This window comes from Oryzias melastigma, linkage group LG17 (genome assembly GCF_002922805.2).
Source record: "Oryzias melastigma strain HK-1 linkage group LG17, ASM292280v2, whole genome shotgun sequence".
Classification (NCBI taxonomy): domain Eukaryota; kingdom Metazoa; phylum Chordata; class Actinopteri; order Beloniformes; family Adrianichthyidae; genus Oryzias; species Oryzias melastigma.
In genome coordinates this window covers 12468560-12474759 of record NC_050528.1, presented here as the reverse complement: position 1 = coordinate 12474759, position 6200 = coordinate 12468560, and the positions used below count along the sequence as shown (strand labels likewise).

Below are 6200 nucleotides of genomic sequence, written 5' to 3'. Positions count from 1 at the left end.
GGCGACCTGTCCAGGGTGTACCCCGCCTTTGCCCTTCAGTAGCCGGGATAGGCTCCGGCACCCCGCGACCCCGAAAGGGAAGAAGCGGCCAGGAAGATGAATGAATGAATGAATTTTTTTTTAACCCTTGCTTTTTAAACAGCAAAATTTTATCCTCCCAAAAATATTTTCTATCTTAAAAAAATGTTTTTATTTTCGTGACTTAAAATTTCGATGGGTCAGAAATTCAACATAAAATTTGGAGTGAACTCGTTCACTCAACTCCTCGTTCATTCAACTCCTGAATTTAAAAGTTTGCTGGAAACTGGATTCTCCGTGCCCTTCCCTCTGACCGGAGCTCTGTCGAAAGAAGCTATAAGACCAGCATTCCCCTCTAGAGTGTTCATACTCTCTCACACATATACATGCTAGCTTTAGCTAGTTTAATTTATTTGTTTTACTTGGCAACTACATTACAGGTTGTAAAATATACAATTACTGAATTTGTGGGTTTGTAGATTATTCAAGTTGTATTTCACAAGTTATAGCAGTAAATGCAACAGAGTGTAAGTACCTACCTTTTTCTGAGCATAAGAAGATTGTAAAAAAAAAACTAACTAAATACTGTTTTTATTTTATTATTCAGACTACAAAAGTGTTAAATGTTTATTTTGTCTTCTGACTTCTATTGCAGAAATTAATTTTAACAATTTTACCCTACTCTTTTATGAAATCAGTTCAAGTAGTATTTATGTATTTTGTTATTCTCACGTTCACCTAAGTATAATGATGTTTTACAGTCTAAGATCAGAATACTTAAAACCACAGATATTTATGTTTATTTTATTTTTTTTACTAAAAAAGTATTTCTTGTGTATTTCTTTCTAAGCAGACTACACCTTTAATGCAGAATCAACCTGAGTCTCTCATTACTAGAGCGGTTTATTAACAGTGAAGATCCAGGACCAGAATCAGAGTGAACAGGAACTCTCCTGCAGTCCTCCTGAACCTCCATTGGTGACGTCTGTGGGGTGATGTAACTGAGATCCTGGTGTTTCTCTTCTGGTTGGCAAGAGGAGTATCCTACAGGATGATCTCAAGAGTGTTTGGATCTCTCGTTCCACTATCCACTGCATCATCCACAGTCACTGAGGAGGTGGTGGCCATTCGCCATAAGGACCTTCAGCTTCCAAAAACCCCTGAGGACCTGGAGGTGGAGTCCCGTGGGTTTGCAGGGCTGGCACAGCACAGAGTTTTTCCTCAAAGCTGCAGGTGCCATCGATGGATGCCACATCAGGATCAAATCTCCTGGTGACCCTGGCATTGTCACTAGGTAGATTACGACGACGTGTCAGGTTAATGGGAGACACCTGTGTGGGAGGGCGTGGCTACGCACAGAGCAGGGAGGTTTTTCATTTTTTAAGGAAAATCGGCGTGGAGAGAAGAAGAACGCTTGGAGCCTGAGGTATGGTCCCGGACGCTTGGACGCAGCCTGCGGGGCGAGAGGCGGGAGAGAGCCTGAGATGCACCACGAGCAGACGGACAGAAGACTACGAGCGCGACATACGGTGAATGGGCTTCACCCCTCCCAAAGTTAAGTGCCCCAGGATTACCCAGGATCATTTTTAACAGCCTGCAGCTCTTATTCAATAATTCAATAATTTAATTAAGTGAGTTTTTGTTAAAAACTTTTAGGACAGTGCATGCATTATCTTACATTTATGGATCATTTTTGGTCATGCAGCATCCGTCCACAGCCAACCCTGTAAACCGTGAAGATGGACGATGCAGTCTACAGTGAAGATGCATCCTGAAACTCTGCAGACCATCCTGCAAGATGTTCCAATCACCACCCAGAAAGTTCCATCCCCGCGTCTCAGTTGAAGCATCTCATCCATGTCGACCATCTTTGTAAATAGTGTTACAATGAATGACGATTACTGTGTTGGATTTATACCTTTATTTATATTAAAGAAGCAAACATTTTAATGAATCAAATATAAACTTTATTTATTCTCAGAAATCAAATGTGGTTATTTGTTGGCATTTCTTTCCAGGAGACTATAAAGTTGGTCAAAAGTCTCCCTCCTCTCTCGTGCGCTCTGCTCTTCTGCCTCATGTCCTCTCTGATCAGGTCTAGAAGCTCATCACTAGTCGCATTTCCATTAACTCTGAAATTCTGCAAATTGGAATTTTGATACATTCTCCTAATGGAAACCACAATTCAAAAAAAAAAAACGTTTTTGCCCTTAGAGGGGGTGGTATTTGGGGAATTTCGAAACAGACATTTTTCGCAAAACTGTAATGGAAACACTTTTCGAAATAGATGAAATAGAAAGTTCAGTGTCATTCGGAATCGTGCAGCTAGCTCCTCCATAAAACAATCACCAAGATTTCCTCATCGCTTCATCTGCAGCTGCACTTCTGCAGCTTGGAGCCTAAAGATGCTGAAGTCTCGTTTGAGGAAAAGCGCGAGTGCAGGGTCAGAAACTTAAATGGATCTTGTTGAGTTTTAAACAGAAAAAGGTCCAGCAGCTTACTTGTTAGAATGATTTATTTATAAACCACTAAACAGGTTTCTCACGCGCACCTGAGACTGTCAATAGACTCTGCGCGGCACACGCTCTCCAGACAGAGCTGTGACGTCACTGCAATCTCTTTTTTTAGTGAATCAAATAATAATTAAAAAAGATCTCCATCATTGTCGTGTTTTTAATGACTTATTGTGTGAGTTGGTTTGTGCTTTATCCCAAAATGATGATTTAATGGAAACAGTGTCATTTCAAAACTGTGTTTTTCCGAATTCCTAGAATTTAAATAAAATTTTAGGCAAATGTGTAATGGAAACGCAGCTACTGTTTCTTTTTCTTCTTCCACCTGGTGGCTCACTCCTTCCTTCCTCTCTTTCTTCACTCTTCTCTCTTTCACCCACTGCTGTGGCGTTTACTCCCAGATAGAAGAAATCAGGAGGACTGGTGTCTCTGTCCTGATGCCTCATCCATGAGGTCAAATCAACAGCAGCAGCAGTGGACTCCCACTAACCTTCTCCTGATGCTTTTTTTTTTTTTTTTTTAATCCTAAAACTGTTCAATTCAGGTTAATATATTTTTTGAAAAAATAGACAGGGGAAAAAATGACAAAATAGCAATGTGGGGGTGTTTGTTTTGATTTCGGCATTTTTAAAGGGCAATCAAATAGTGCAGTTGGTTGCGTAATCCATAGAGGTTATACACGAAGCTGTGTTACATACCTTCCGGTTTCTAGATAGGCTAGCGGTTAAACTCCCGCTCTAACAATCAAGAGGTTACCGGTTCGATCCCCACTGGCAGCTTGTTTGTTTCTATTTTTTTTTCTTTAATCCCAAAACTGTTCAGTTCAGGTAAATATTTTTTTTAAAAAATAGACAGGGGTAATAAATGACAAAACAGCAATGTGGGGGTGTTTGTTTCGATTTTGGTACTTTTAAAGGGTAATCTTGTAGTGCAGTTGATTGCGTAATACATGGATTGTATCCACGGAGCTGTGTGTTGTATTTCCGGTTTCTGGATAGTCTAGCGGTTAAACTCCCCCTCTAATAATCAAGAGGTTACCGGTTCGATCCCCACTGGCTGCTTATTGGTTTGTTTCTATTTTTTTTAAATCCCAAAACTGTTCAATTCAGGTAAATAATTTTTTTAAAAAATAGACAGGGGCAATAAATGACAGAATGGGAATGTGGGGGTGTTTGTTTTGATTTTGTTACTTTTAAAGGGTAATCTTAAAGTGCAGTTGGAGGCTTAATCTATGAACTCTTTGCACGTAGCTGTTACATAGTTTCTCCACAGAACTTGCCTGAAGAGAACTTCAATTTTTGTGGTTTATTTCTATGGAAGTTTTTTAGTTCCATAAGACTGATTTTTTTTTTAATCCCTGAATTTTTATTCTGAATTTTTTAACCTCTGAAATTTTAATCTTGAATTTTTTTTCAACCCTTGCTTTTTAAACAGCAAAATTTTATGCTCCCAAAAGTATTTTCTACCTTAAAAAGTTCAGTGTTTTTAATATCGAGACTTAATATCGAGACTTGGTCAGAAATTCAACATAAAAAAATTCGTAGTGAAAAACTTTTCCCAAACAGTGTCACCAGAGCAAGTAGTCGATCCAGGAGAACATCGATATCCAGCCAGACCAGTCATGTGTTCGCACTGCTGTTTGAGAGAATGAGAGAAAGACTGGAGATTGATAATACAAGGGAATAAATTTAGAGTCTGCAGGATAATAAATCCATGTTGAACCTCCTCCACAACAAACCTATAGACGCCTGAGAGAAGCTTCTCCAAAACAGAGCAGAGAACAATAAGAATCCAGATCCGCTCATCAAAGCCTTGGTCCTCCTCTACCACAGCCATTGACTCACTCGCTGCTTTTAGAATGATAAAGAAGAAGATTCTGACCAGAACATGGAGATCTGAGACCTAATCTGATTATGCTGTTTTTATTATTAAAGTTAATATTTTTTTCTCTGGAAAATGTCTATTTATTCTGAAGTATGTTTAAATCAAAGCACAAATATTTGGATTATTGTGAACAGGGAGGACCAAAGTTCATTTTGTGTTTCACGTTTCTATTCAAGTTAAATATTATATAAGGTAATTGTCCTAGAGCATGTGTCACAATAAAAAGAGAATCTGACAATGTGAATTTTATTTCATAATTAACACATTTGGGTGCTGTCTATCAGTCATTGCCAAATTTTTGACAAATTAAAATAAACTTGTTTAATGGTTGAAAATATAGTCAAACCCCGTCTGTCTGCTGTCCGCTAGAGTTTTCCCAATTTCAAGGATTGTACTGGTGTATCCTCTCGTGCTCTCCATATCCCAGGATGCATTGCAGTCGACCCTGAAGATTTTTCCACAGTAGTGGACTTAAATGCTGGACCCAGAGTCATAGAAAATGTGACTTTTAATGTAAGTAAAAACTGTAAACTGATAAGTTTATAGTTTTGATGATTAACATAAAACATTTTAACATTATTTTGATCTGAAATGTAACAATCCTGCTTCAGTAATTCCCAGTTAGGTGGATTGAATTAGTTCAGTTTCTGATTGATTGAACACACCTGATCCAGCCAGGTGAGCAGAAGAAGCTTAAACAAGGTTAGCTGTAAAACGAGCAGAACAGAGTTGGTGACCGCTGCAGTAGAGTTTAGTGCAGGGGTATTCAAGTCCAGGCCTACATGTTTTCCAACCAACCTTCCATTGAAGCTCCTTATTGGCTGCTAATTTCCAGGATCAGGTGTGTTTAGCCAATAAGGAGCTTCAATGGAAGGTTGGTTGAAAAACATGTAGGACACCGGCCCTCGAGGCCTGGACTTGAATATCCCTGGTTTAGTGTCTTTTGTGTTTTAACGTGGAACATTTTGGAGAGGGATTAACCCTGTTATCTCTCCCTCTTCGTTTTATGTGTTTTTCAGGACAATCCTGAAGAAAATGGTTCTGCTGGAAAAGATTTCCCCCTTATAGGCCAAAAAAACAGTGGGACAACCTAAAAAAATGACAAAGTATGTTGATGTGTGGTGAAGAATATGATACATGTTAAATATGCATGTTATAAAAAGTTTTGTATCTTCTTTTTTCTGCTGTCCATTATGATCCTTTGTGTTCAGGATTGTGAGTGTCCAGCATCAGGAGAAGGTTAGTGGGAGTCCACTGTTGCTACTGTTGGTTTGACCTCATGGATGAGGCATCAGGACAGAGACCTTCCACCAGTCCTCCTGATTTCTTCTATCTGGGAGTAAACTACAGCAGTGGGTGAAAGAGAGGAAGGAAGGAGTGAGCCACCAAGAGGAAGAAGAAAAAGAAATAGTAGCTGTGTTTCCATTACACATTTGTGCAAAACTTTATCTAAATTCTAGGAATTTTGAAAAAAGCAATGTTTCGAAATGACCCTGTTTCCATTAAATCATCATTTTGGGATAAAGCACAAACCAACTCACGCGATAAGTCATTACGAACACGGCGATGGATGAGATCAAGTATTTTTTTATCTGATTCACTTAAAAAAGAGAGTGCAGTGACGTCACAGCTCTGTCTGGAGAGCGTGTGCCGCGCAGAGTCTATTGACAGTCTCAGGTGCGCGTGACAAACCTGTTCAGTGGAGAGGAGGGAGACTTTTGACCAACTTTATAGTCTCCTGGAAAGAAATGCCAACAAATAACCACATTTGATTTCTGAGAATAA

At 39.2% G+C, this 6200-nt stretch overlaps 1 long non-coding RNA gene across 1 annotated transcript; it reads left to right on the top strand.

Moving 5' to 3' along the window:
- The first annotated feature begins 172 nt into the window (after positions 1-172).
- On the top strand, positions 173-2245 carry LOC118599925. The gene is made up of 2 exons (XR_004949463.1): positions 173-996; positions 1125-2245. It is a non-coding gene; the product is annotated as an uncharacterized LOC118599925 (long non-coding RNA).
- Positions 2246-6200: the final 3955 nt, after the last annotated feature.